The following is a 14,451-nucleotide window of genomic DNA, read 5'->3' as shown; positions in this document are numbered from 1 at the left end:
AGAGTTACTTGGTCTCAATACTGGTGCTGCTTATAGACCTACAACAAGGGTCTATAAGCTTTTTCCTTAGAAGCCCAGATTGAAAATATTTTAGGCTGTGTGGGTCATATAACGTGTGCAGCCACTGTTCAACTCTGTCATTGTAGTATGGAAGCAATCATGGACACCACATAAACATAAGCATGGTCGTGGTCCAGTGAGATCTTATTTATGGACACTGAAATTTCAATTTCATATCATTTTTGGTACAAAATATTATTTTTCTGATTTTTTTCCCCAACTAGTCAAACATGTAAAAGAAACTTCTTAGCTTGTAGGCCACACAAAAACAGGTTGCAGACGAGTTTTGGCCTGTGGGCTGTGGTCTGCCAACCCCTGATTTAGGGACTGCCTAATAAGAATACTCTTTTGATACATCAGATAGCATTTCCCAAAGAATTTAAGCAGGCATTTATTCTGGCCAGTCTTCTGTTTAATCAACATTGCTACTCCTCTTCAGTGATTTTGATATCAGGGTATTACCCCCTTGTTATGAAAAATTGAGAGGGGAAATTCACCTATTCATAGATACCATAGTTTTGTGTCATGAGCCAAGACTGACCTCAATAGACAACTTACCTACTATGGAATTAATGTTGCAAAGAAGGAACACAGATCAAATGCGTCTAAAAACAAAGTCATCATTTTTGGTAGACAGCCTCCAACATTAAATTGACTTATGGCCAATAACCCTAAGGAACAAGTTAACTAATTCAGTCACAGAGTCATATATTTTGCAAACAATTTAGCTTAGAGAGGGCACCAGGAAACTATATTTCTCAAGGTTAAATGTTCCATGGGTGTTTGCAGAGATGTTTTATGAACAAGATGGGTATTTGGTCCACCTGCTTTAAATCTTTTCCAAGCAGAAATTATTGCTGTTTGTGCCCAGGTGAAGAACTTTGGGGCCTTAGCTGCTCTTTTGCCTGTGCACTGGAGTGTATCTTGTGCCTTGTGAGGAGGATCTTGGTTCACCGAGGACTCCTTCCGCCTTCCCTGATGCCTCCTGTTCATGCATGTGTCCTGGCCAGGCTCCTCAGCTTCCGGAAGGGTGCACTGATCCTGATCCCACTAGCTGACTATTGAGACAGATTTGCCCCATGCTCAACTTAGCAAGATGGCAAGCTCTATCACATGCCAGGTGTTTGACAAGCAGTCTCTCTAGAAGCCCAACCGAGCAGTTGAGAGACTCTTGTATGGGTAGAGATTTGTTGAAAAGGTAGCCCAGGAATTCTCCTCCTTGGTTCCGGAACTTTGGGGGGGCTCAGAGCCACCAAGGGTAATCTGATGAAAACTATGGGCCCTCTCCTCAGGTGGGGGGGAGGAAGAAATTGCTTTAAATTTCAGGAGTCTTAGCATGTACATCTGTTCTACATACTCTAAAACCCATTCCAAGTTGAAGGCCGGCAGCAGAGACGCCTCGCCCCTCCCTGTGGATGTTTTTCCTGGATGGTGTTTTGGGATTATCACATCCAGGGCCATTTCCTTGTTTAATATGAGGATATTGTTGAGCATGCTGTTCACCACATCATGCATATCCTGCAAAATGAAAATCTGTGGGAGAAACTGCTCCCTGTGACCTCAGAACCATTTCTGTACTTCTTTCGAGAAGCTGCTTTTGTTTGGTTTATTATTTATTTTTCTTTCTACATGTCGTGAATAATGCAACTCAGCATCTCTCCACCGTAGCTGCACACTTTAGAAACACAAGGGAACGTTCACATCCTAAAGATGCCAGCCTGGACCAATTAAATCATGGTCCCCAGGATGGGGCCCCGAGTACATTTCAGAAGCTCCCAGTGTCCCTACTGGGCAGCCTGGGTTGAGAACAGCTGCTCCTTGAGGACTCACCTCTGCTGGCTGCTGGCAGCAAATGCCCAGGGTCCCATGGCCCCCACGGGTGTCCTCTCCTCTCTCCTGACATCATTCATACCAGCCTTCGGGTCTTGTTTTCCACTTGTCAATACATTTTAAATGTGACATTATCTTCTTGCAACGTATTTTATTTTAGTTGGAGTCTGCTGGTGGATAACTTAACCTGAGCTAGCTTAACCTAAAAAGAATAGAATGGGGTTGTAATATTGCAGGGTTATCTCATGGACACAGGGGAGGAGGTGCAATTGGGCCACAGGAGGCACAAAGACTGGGATTGAGAGAAATATCAGAAACCAAGGCACTCTGTCTCCTGGTCTCTCTCCTTTCTCTTCTCCAAACACCCCCTTTCTTTTTTTTTTTTTTTCCTAATGTTTATTCTTGAGAGAGAGAGAGAGAGAGAGAGAGAGGGACAGAGCACAAGCAGGGGAGGAGAAGAGAGAGAGAGAATCCTAAGCATGCTCCAGACTCAGAGCTATCAGCACAGAGCCTCATGCGGGGCTCCAACTCACAAACTGAGAGATCGTGACCTGAGCCGAAGTCAGACGGTCAACTGACTGAGCCAGCCAGGCACCCCTCCAAACGCCCCATTTCTACGCATCTGTTTCATTCTGTCTGCCTCTGTAGACCAGCTTTCCTTTCTTCTCTGTGAAAAAGGTTAGGTGACATGGTCTCATTCAGCCAGTCGGTGGAAAGTGGCCGCTGTCTTCAAGTACCGGTTTCAAAGTCACGGGAGAAAAATTGCAGTTGGCCCTGCTTGAGTCAGTCATTTCCACCAGGTCTGTTCACCTGGGACCTCGTGGGTGGGGTAATGAAGTGCAAACATGGCTTCCAGACCCCCCACTATAACCGAGAGGGGGAGGTCATGGGGCAGGCAGATACCCTTACAGACAGCTCCAACAGCAGTGTTCATGTAAGCCACTCTGAGCCTTTGTGGAATAAGGAGGAGTGTAAACAAACACATGAGTAGGAATGCTCAACATGAATTATGTCAGGAGCTGCCTGAGAATTCGCCTTAGGATCCCTGTAACAGAGGCAGATAATACAAACATTTCACACAGAGGCCAAAGGGGACCAGTATGTGTATGCTGAGGAGACAGGAAACAACAGACATCTTAGCATCTCGAATGCTCCTCAAACACACTGACCCCTGCAAACGTCCTGAGGGTAGCCATTTCTGAATCTCTCCTAGACAACACACCTGTACCTGAAATTCATTCTAGACGTGATTCTGGAAAACCTGAGTCATTGCCCTTTCATGGCTCTTGGCCTTACTTGCCAGAATGCTTTAGAAAAATGTTGCAAGGGGAGAGCAATAATTCCATGTTAACAGACATTACTGTTCCCTGGGGTTTGGTTCACACATCTGATGATGCTCAACATTGCTGCACAAATTTTGACAAATTTCAAAGGCACCGCAGCAGAGTCAGAACCGGACGGGGTCTCATTTGTCAAGCTAACATCAAGCAAGGTAAAAATCAAGCTGGTAGTATTAGCTGTAGCAGATGTTCATCAGGAACTAATTTATATTATGTAGCAGTAATAAAAATAACTCATTTTTTGAGTAGCTATTATGTGCCAGGATCTGTGCTAGGAAGTTACTTTCCTTAGTCTTGGTCATAATGCTGTAGAATACGAGGTAAGTTTTTATGAGCATTATAGTGAAGCATAAAGCACTTTCCTGAGGAACTTACTATAAATGTTGAGGTCCATGAATTTTCACAAACTAAACACACATATAACAAGCACCAAAATCAAGAAACAACATGACTACTTTGTGGTCATTTCCAGTTAGTGTGCCCACCCAAGGGCAGCCATTGTCTTTGTGCCTAAAAGTATACATTAGTTTTGTCTGTTTCTGTACTCTATACAAATGGAATAGTAAATAGATACTTATTTGGATCTGGCTTTTTCCACTCAATATTGTGTTTTCTGAATTTCATACACATTTTTACATGGATGTAGACCATCCATTATTCTCATTTCTGTGTAGTATTACATTATACATGAATATGTGTTGATTTATTAATTCAGCCTACTTTTTTTAAAGTTTATTTTTATTTTTCAGAGACAGAGAGAGAGAGAGAAAGAGTGTATGTGAGCGGGGGAGGGGCAGAGAGAGGGAAACAGAATCTGAAGCAGGCTCCAGGATCTGAGCTGTCAGTACAGAGCCCGACGTGGGGCTCACACCCACCAACAGTGAGATTATGACCTGAGCCAAAGTCGGACACTTAACTGCCACCCAGGCGCCCCTGATTCAGCCTACTTTTGATGGACATTTGGGTAATATCCAGTTTTTTACTGTTATACACGGTGTTGCTGTGGTCATCTAGTACATATTGTTTGGTGACTCCATAAATGAATGCCTTCCTCCTGGGGATATAACTAGAAGTGAAACAGCTGGGTAGTAAGATAGGCATATGTTCAAGTTTTTATTAGACACTGACGAACAGTTTCCCCAAATCACTGTACCAATGTGCACCTGCATCAGCAGTGCCGGAAAGTTCACCTTGCTCCACATTCTCCCCAGCCTTAATTTGGAACTTTCCACCTTTTTCTTTTTAGCCATTCTGGTGGGTATGTTGTGGTACACTATGGCTTTAATTGGCATTTCCTGTATGATTAATGAAGTTTAGTACCATTTCATATGGTTAGTTTGGGGTTCTTGGGTTTTTTTGTCATTTGGCTATTCTCTTTGTGAAGTGTCTATTCAAGCCTTTTGTCCATTTTTCTGTTGGGTTGTCTTTCTAACTGATTTATAGGAGTTCGGTATATATTCTGGATACAGCTCCCTGGTTAGATGTATGTTTTGCAAATATCTTTTCCCACCTGTGTATTACCTCTTTACTCTCTTAATGATATCTTTTGAAAAACCAAAGTTCCTAAGTCTACCTTATCAATGTACAGTTGACCCTTGCACACTGTGGGGTGTAGGGGTGTGTAACTTTTGACTCCCCCAAAACTTAACTACTAATAGCCTACTGTTGACCGGAAGCCTTACCAGTAACATAAATGGTTGATTAACACATATTCTGTATGTTGTATGTATCATACACTGTATTCTTACAATCAAATAAGAAAATCATAAGGAAGAGAAAGTACATTTACAGTTCTGTATTTATCAAAAAAAAAAAAAAAGCCACAATGTAAGTGGATCCGCATGGTGTAAACGCGTGTTGTTCAAGGGTCAAGTGTAATCGGTATTCTACTTGGTAGGAAGTCAGAGGGCAAACCTCTCCCTCAGTCAATGGAACAAAAGTTTAGTATCCAGCTGTATCAGAACTGGTCCTAGCAGGGTCTAATTGACTTGGAGACCAACGATTTAACAACAGGGAGTGTCTCCTACAGTTTTAGGGGGCACGAGATGGCAGATCGCAACAGAGTTCCCACGGTCAGATGTGTCCCCTGTACACAGAGGATTAGAATTCCCAGGAGAGCTAACTGCTGGGTCTTGGATTGCCAGGACCAGGGGTGGGGGGTTGGGGGGGGGGTGGGGATGGAGTGGAGTAGAGACCCTTGAGTAGAACAGACAGCCTCTGGAGGAATAGGGTGTAACTTTTGGGACAAACGCAAAGAACAAGGGCCCCAACCTCTCCTTAAGGCTGAGCTTTTCTCTAGCTACCACAGCAATAGCACTGCGTTTTGGCTGGCCACTGTAAAAAGAAATGAAAATTATAACAGATGTATAAGAAAAGGGAAAAATGAATATGATTATTTCAATCATGAGAGCGAATATAGAGGGTCAGAAGGAGATTAAAACAACAATAAAACAGCAATACACATTTTTAAGGGATTGTAAATCACAATAAAGATGAAAGGCTAGGAACTTAAAAATAACAATAGAATAGAATGGATGAGATTTAAAAGAAAATGTAAAAGGCAATAAACCAACAAAAGAAAAGGTTAAAGGTATAAAAGTAAATGAGAGGAAAGATTAAGATAAAAGAGTAAAAACATAAGGTAGAAAGCATAAAAAGGAGTACAAGTAGATGGCATTTAAGGATTAAGAACTAAAATTAAAAATTAAGGGGGACCTGACTCACTTGGTTAAGCATCCAACTTCAGCTTAGGTCATGATCTCACAGTTTGTGGGTTTGAGCCCAGCATTGGGCCTTGTGCTGACAGCTCAGAGCCTGGAACCTGCTTAGGATTCTAGGTCTCCCTCTCTCTCTGTCCCTCTTCTGCTCCCACTCTTTCTCTCTCTCTCTCTCTTTCAAAAATAAACATTGGAAAGTTTTAAAAAATTAAATTAAAAATTAAAACTGTAAAGGTAAAAATACATAAAATCCCAAGAATAAGATAGGAGAAATAGCTTTATTTTTTTTATTGAAGTGTAATTAACATACAGTGTCATAACAGTTTCAGGTGTACAATATGATTCAATAATTCTATACATTACTCAGTGCTTATCATAATAAGTCTACTCTAAGATTAGACAAATATCTTTTTTTAACTTTTTTTTAAAAATTTTTATTTTAATAGGCTCCATACCCAGAGGGGGGCTTAAACTCATAACCCCGAGATCAATTCTCTACTAACTGAGCCAGCCAGGCACCTCTTGAGAAATATCTTTAGATAAAACAATTTTTAAATGTTTATAACTAAAGAGAGAAACAAAAAACCTCAGCAAGCAGGAAGCAGCTAGAAGAAATAGGAAAAAGACTGGGGATGATCCAGCTGGTGGATCAAACCCTCTAGGGAGGGAGCTAAAAGGGAAAGTTGGTGTCTCACATTCATCGTATCACCTTCGACATAGAAATTAGCGCTGTAGGAAACCAGTCAAGTTCTTGGCTTTGCCTATAACAAGAGAAGGCATGAATCCCTTACACAAACAGCCCCAGTGTCAGGGTCAGCCAAGCCAGCCTTTTGGCAACTTTCCGGTAAGAATAATCATTTCAGGTGGGTATCAGCACCTCCCTGGACCGGGTAAATATAATTGCTTCAAGTCAGACCAGCAGAGCTGAGAATTAAGATCAAAGTCCCATCTTCATTGTATAGTTTTGTTCATCCTAAAGCTTCCAAAGTCTAATCCCCAACTGCCAGACTCAGGAACTGCCCTGTTCAGTTAATGGTAACTATCGACCTCCAACTATTAGGAATCAAGAAATCAATTCACTTGTTTTCCGTTCCACGATTTCCTGTCTTTCTTCTCTCATTGCTTAAATGTCAGAGTGTATTTTACCATTTATATTCTTTTATGTCACTTTTACCTTCACCCTTGTTTTCATTTGGGTCTGCAGTTAAATATATTTGATGCTTGCTGACATTCTTTTTGCTAATCCCCCCCCCCCCCCACGCCCAATTATCTCTTGTTTGATTAGGGTTCATTCTCTAGTACTCAGGATTCTCCAGAGAACAGAACCAATGGGGTCTGTCTTCCTTGTTCTCTCCCTTCCTCCCTCCCTTCTTATGAGGAATTGGCTCATGTAATTATGGCAGCGGAGAAATCCCCAATTCTGCAGTTGGCAAGCCGGAGACTCAGGAGAGCCAGTGGTGTAGTTCCAGTTCAGAAGCCAGCAGGCTTAAGACCCAAAAAGGGCTGATGTTTGAGTTCAAGTCCAAGGCAAGAAAAGACTGATGTCCCAGCTCATGTCATAGGGCAGGAGTTTTGTTTTTTTTTTAAATTAGGGGAGGGTCAGACATTTTGTTGTTTTCAAGTCTTCAACTGATTGGATGAGGCCCACCCATATTAAGGAGGACAAGCTGCTTTACTCAGTCTGATTCCAATGTTAATCCTGAGGCGCCTGCATGGCTCAGTTGGTTGAGTGTCCGACTCTCCATTTTGGCTCAGGTCATGATCCCAGGATCATGGGATCGAGGCCTGTGTTGGGTTTCATGCCAGTGTGGAGCCTGCTTAAGATTCTCTCTCTCACTCTCTCTCTCACTCTGCCCCTCTCCCCCACTCGTGTGCTCGCTCTCTTCCCACCCCCCCTCTTTCAAATAAACAAAACAAAAGAAAAGTTAATCCCATCCAAAACACCCTCAGACACATCTACAATAATGTTTGACCACATATCTGGGCACCTCATGGCCCAGACAGGTTGACACATAAAATTCACCATCACTTTCTCCTATTTTTCTCATGAGAATAATATTCCCCGAATTTTTGCATGTTTAAACTGTTAGCCTTTAGGCTTAAAGACAGTTTTTCTAGACAATAAAATTCTTGCCTCTAATTTCTTTTCCTGGAATATCTTATAAGAATTGCTTCATGTATTGGAGTTGAATAGTACTGTGGGGAAGTGTAATGTTAACCTGATTTCTTTCCTTTATAAGTGATTTGATCATTGTGCTTGGCTGTTGAAAGAATCTGTTACCTTCAAACTCTGATAATTTCATTAGGCTATGTCTCAATTATGACCATCTGGAGTCAGTTTTCCCTCGTACACGATTTGTCCTTTCAATATATACATTCACGTCTTCTTTTACACCAGGAAAGTGTTCTTGAATTATATTTTAAGTAATTATTCTGTCTCATAATTTTGTTTTTCTTCTTTGGAGACACCAATTATGCATGTGTTGGATTTGGGGGGCCTATCTTCTTTGTCATCTGCAGGCATCTTCTATATTAGCTGTAGTGTATTATCTTCATTGTCCTCCATCTAATTTATTCTTATTTTCTGAAAATAATTTTTGGGGGGTCTCCTATTTAATTCCTGAATTCTGCCAATTCTCATCTCACTTCTTTCCTGACTTCTTGTATTTCTGATATTTTCATCATTTTTTTCATCACTGCATGCATCAAGTTTTTGAATTTTATGATGGAATATTTGGTTATAATGTTTATGTGGGGAGTTTTCTTCATCTGTGGAAATTTTTTTTTTTTTTTGTCTTTGAGAGTATTTCTCTTTTGTGAGTGTTTGAATGGGTCCTGTTCCCAGTCAGTATTTATGTTGGATGACTTTCTGGACCAACTATCTATAGGAAATTGCTTTGTGCTTATGTTGGAGAGGGCTGTGAGATGAGGTGAGAAAAGAGAATATGGGGAATCTCTAAACTTTGTAGCTCAAGAGCTTCCTCTTCTGTTCATAAAGCAGCAGACCATTTCCTCCAAATATGACACCTCCATGCAGCCACACATGCTGTGTCTCTCTGTGCGTAACCTGCCTCAGAAGGGCTTCCAACTTAACCTTGTTTTCTTGTTTGTTTCTTAAAAAAAATCTTTTTTAAATGTTTATTTTTTGAGAGAGAGAGACAGAGCGTAAGCGGAGGAGGGGCAGAGAGAGAGGGAGATACAGACTTTGAAGCAGGCTCTGAGCTGTCAGCACAGAGCCCGCTGCAGGGCTTGAACCCGCGAACCGCGAGATCATGACCTGAGCTGAAGTTGGCTGCTTAACCGACTGAGCCACCCAGGCACCCCTCCTGTTCATTTATTTATTGGCCATTCCCACAAAAGGACACAGCCCCTGCCTCCAAATGTATATGTTTGTGCTTTCTGAGGTATGCCATTCCTTGACCCACACGGGACACTTTGGCACCTTCTCTCTGTCTCTCCTGCTCACAGAAGTCCCTCTAGGACATTTCATATTCCCTTCTGGGAATGCATTTCTTGTCAAGGATCTGAGCCCTGCTAACTAGGGCCTTGTTCTTCCTGACTTCTCCCTTCTCTGACTCTTAGGATTCCCACAGGATTCGGCTGGTCACACCTGCTTCAGTGATTACCTACATATAACTTCTCTATTTTTTAGTTTCTATTTAAAATGCACTTGTATTCCCCACCCCTTTCATTCTCCTTGTTGCTCTATATGGTTTCCAAAAGAGTAAAACTCTAAAACGAAATCAAACCACACAGTAGTTTAAAAAAATCTCCCAGTGATTTTAATGTCTGAAGGGGGAATGATGACTCTAAAGAAAAACAAGGGGAAGATAAACACAGAATTCAGCATAATGATTATCCCTGGATACAGGAAGTATGTGGGAGGCAGGAAAATGCAATTGGGGAAAGAAAGCTTTAGCAGTATTGGTAATTTTGTATTTCTTAAATTGAGTACCAGGTTCAGAAGTATTCACATTATTGTTTTCCATAGATTATTATGTATGATTAAAATATTTTTTAAAGTCTATTTGGTTATTTTGAGAGAGAGAGAGAGAAAGAGAAAGAAAGAGCAAGCGTGAGTAGGGGAGGGGCAGAGAGAGAGGGAGGGAGAGAATCCTAAGCAGGCTGAGCACTGTCAGCACAGAGCCCAATGTGGGACTTGATCTCACAAACTGTGAAATCATGACCTGCGCTGATACTAGGAGTTGGATGCTTAACCAGCTGAGCCACCCAAGTGCCCCATGATTAAAATATTTTGTAATAAAAATCAATAACATTCTTCAAACATGAAAAGAGAAAATTATACTTTAGTGTTTTGAAATCTAATTTATATTCATTTGACTATTGCTGATGATACAACTGGAATAGGTTATATTTAAGGACAACAGAAAGGCAGCTCTGTGTGAGGAGCCAGTGAGCCAACATTATTATTCCCTCATCCCCAGCCAGATGAAAGGACCTTCAGAAAGTCAGAAAGTCCACCAGGATTCAGTGTTCTTTTTATGCTATGCTGTCTTTAACTGGATTTTAAAACAAGAGAATATATCATATAATAAAATTCCCACACTGCATTAATCTTGTTTGGCTGGAGCCAGAAGACCCTGGAGTGGTAACCAGAGGTCTGGGCAATAATCCCCACGGTCCTTGACTCCACAGTCTTATCTAAAGCCACTGAGAGTCAAGATTCTCTTCTGCTTTGCAACCCTTTCTCCAAGAACTTAAGACATGCTCCCCAAGGATAGGATCAGAAGGCCAATGACAATAATAGCAGTAATGAAAAAAACACTCTAATTTTATATATACTGGTGTGGAAAGTTATATTGTGAAGGGGGAAAAAAAAGCCATGTGGACCAACATCCATGACATGTCCTATTTTGTCAATAAATTAAAAGACATCTATCCATCTGGATATACGTAAGTATCTTTTGTCTGCAGGCAGAAAAATGTCAGGAAGGATGGACAATGGTTATCATGCAAAGCGGGAGTTGGTGTTAGGATAGAGGAAAGGAGTTTCGCTTCCTATTTTAATAACTTTAAATGGTGTGGGGTGATTTTATTCAATTGTTTTAAATATATTTTTCAAATATAGAAATAGAATGCCTCTCTTCTTGTGACAGCCAGAGTCCCAAGGGCAGATCAGCTAACGTGTCACCTGCCTTTAGCTTCTAGCATGAAGGGAGCTGCATGTTCCCTCCCCCAGGGACTGAGGCAGCCTTCCTGCCTCTCTTTTGCAGGGAATTCAAGGACTGGACAGTTATGGCCAAAGTTCCCAACCCCATTTTTCCAGGACACCCTGGTGGCCTTCCTTGATAATTCGAGTTTCCTACATTCAGCATGGGTTAGTCTCTCCTGCCCCACTTGGTTTTTGTTTTGAAAAATGACCAAGGAGATGTATTAAATTTAAACAGTTCAAAACAAAGAGGCTTTGAAGACACCTACTTTTCTCCCTCTCTGGAAAACCTGATTTGAGTTTCGATCTGGATCTGTAACCAGGGGTCCTGACTTGAGGTTGCCAATTCCAGCCTCCTGGGGATCCTCAGCTGAGCCAGCATCCGTGTGGGTCCCTGGGAGAGGAAAGAGACCAGTGTACCTTTCACCTCCCTTTGGCAGGAAGCCACGGCTGTCCTGAAGCTAAGAGGCTTTGCTTTCTCCCGGCCATTGGACATGGCTGACAGGGATAGAAAATCTGAATCTGGAGGACAATGGTATGTGCTAGCCCAAATCAGAAATCCAAATATGACTGGCAGATGGCAGAATGTGTGGTTATGGTGGGGGTTTCCTACTGATTCATAGACGTTTCCCATAACTTCCAAAAAGTTTCTCCAAAATCTCACTTGCCATTTTATCAGGAAAAAAAAAAAAAAAAAGGAATAGTTTTTTTCATTTATAGCAAAACTCCAGAGGCATCTCCTTGTCAGATGAGGCTATATTGCTCCTACAAATAGAGTTCATTATTTTGTCAAAGTGAATTAAAATAAAATGTCACTTACTGAATGTCACATTTCTGGATTTGACATTGTATATAAAAGGTCCTTAAAAAAAAAAAAAAAAAAAGGAGAGAAAATCTGAAAGCCTTGGTTGGAAATCCACTTGAAGAAGAAGAAATAGAGGCATTAAAAAATCCCATTTGGGTTTCATAAAATTCCTTTCAAATGTGACAGTCTGGTAGAAATCAAGTATTTTTCAGTTCCTAAAATACAATTTTGATTAAAAATTTATAAGCTATTTGCAGGAAAGATACTCCATAAACTGAGAATAAGTCTTATGGGTCCTTTAGAGGAAAGCTGGGAACTTTTGACACGAAAGTGGTAAACTGTATTGCTTCCTACAAACATATACCCCTTTCAGTGTTTGGAGTGAATCGCTCTCCATATTCCAGTTGTTTATGCCTGTGGTGGGTATGGATGACCAGGACACTTGAGGGTGATAGAGCCACGAGGACTGGGCTCTAACAGGAGGGCTGGGTGGCCCCTGCAGGCCACACTCCAGAACTCGGGGTCCATATCCTCACCTCAGATCATTTTCTCTAAAATTGAAAACCGTCACCTCCATTTTCTGGTAGCAGGTAGAAGTGGGCAGATAAAGTGAAGAATGTTTGGTCTTCTTTTCTGCCCACATAAATTCTTCCCATCGCACAGGACTCATTTGAGTCCTGAGTAAGCGTGAAGTAGAAACCATAGGCTCATTTCTACATGGTTGTACTGACTGCTCTCCTCTCTCCTGTCCTTACCCCCCACCTTCTTTGCCTGATGAACTCTTACTCAAGTATTCCTTCTCCTGTCAAGATTCTTCCTCACTTCCAAGTAGGAATAATTAATTCTGGACTCCCCAAATACATTGTATATATCTCTACTATGGAACCTAAAACATTGTAATACAATTATGTGTGTAAATGGCTATCTAATCCCATTAGGCTATAAATTCCTTAAGAGCAAGGATTTTCTCTAACTGAATTTTATATTCCTAACATATAGTATGATACTTAGCACATGATAGGCATTCAGGAAACATTTGTTGAATAATTAAGTGGTTTGATGAATGGATAAATTAATAAATGAATGAGTGAATGATTAAATGAAACTACAAGTGAATAAATAAATTCAAGTATGGAAAATTAAATAAATATGAATGAATGGACCAATGGACAAATCAAATGTCTATTCTCCATATATGGGTGTATGTATGTGTGTGTGCATATATGTTTACATAAATGTCACATGTTACCATATTGAATTTCCCCCACATTAAAATTCATTTCTGCATTCTCAGGAAGAGACCAGTAGGCTCTGAGATCATTCACTTGGAAGGAATCAGGAATCAGAGTAGCCTGGTCCTTTGTCGGAGGTTGCAAGAGGGAGGTTACTTCTTAAGGTTTGGCCATGATGGTTTTGTTGCTTGAGTCTTCCCATTCAAGAACCTGTTTCCCATTTTCTACTCTGAAGATTTCCTGGCTTATTGACTTCAAACCTCCTAAGATGACCACTGAATTCCAACAGGGTTGTTCAGAACATAACCATGACCATTAGTACCTATACTTAGCTCCTGACACCTGCCCTCCCTCCGAGGAAAATGGGGCAAAGGGTCTAAGGCCTGAAGTCTGAAGACACTTCAGCTGGAATGAGACTCAAGCTTACAACCCAAAGTACTGTCATCCAGAGACATGCATGGGGTACACAGAGTTCACCAAATCCTGTTCCAGATCCTTGCTTTGCTCTTCACTTGCTACATGACTAGTGTAACCTCTGTGAGCCTCAGTTTACTCAGTTGTTGAGTGGGGGATAATATCCATGAAGAACACACACATGATAAGCACATAATAAGGGGCAATTTCCTTCCTGCCTGATGGAACAATGTGAAAATACTAGCAGTTGAAGGAGAGAAGCTGCTTCTTGATGCGAGGTTCTTGGCATTATCACCCAAGATGAGGCTCCAGAAGGGCACTGATTCCACTGAACCCCACCAGTAGCCCCATTCATTCACCTTCAGTGATGCTACGGGTCCTGGCTCATCTCCCAAGACAGCCTGCAAGCTCCCAGTGGTCACAAGGGGCTGCACTGCTGAGCAATTAAGCAACTGTACAGTGTCACATGGATAAGGACTCAAAGACATGGTGGACGCCTTGGCTCTTATTTCAGGACAAAGCTTGTTCTTCCATCTTTGTCTACCAAAGATCAAGAATCTTGTTACAGCCTTGGGGAGAATGGTGGGTCCCCAGCATTGCTGACACTGCTGTCCTCTATTGTGTCAGTTGGAAAGAGATAGATGAGAAGGTGGGCATAATTTCTGCACAGGGAACCCAGTCATCAAGCCAGCATTGGCCTGGAGAAGCCCCTCAGTCACCTGGGGGTCCTTTTTCAGAACTAGGTTGTCAAAGCCTGGAAGGAGAGCTAAGAGAAAAGCATGTTTTGGAGAAAGAGGAGGGACCCTGGAGTCATCTGGATCTGGATTCATGCCAAGCAGGTGTGGGCAGGTCACACTGCCAGGGACTGGAGCAAGGCAGCCTC

The sequence above is a fragment of the Panthera pardus genome, unplaced genomic scaffold (genome assembly GCF_024362965.1).
Source record: "Panthera pardus isolate Hobbes unplaced genomic scaffold, ASM2436296v1 HiC_scaffold_12, whole genome shotgun sequence".
Classification (NCBI taxonomy): domain Eukaryota; kingdom Metazoa; phylum Chordata; class Mammalia; order Carnivora; family Felidae; genus Panthera; species Panthera pardus.
This window is presented reverse-complemented; position numbering follows the sequence as displayed.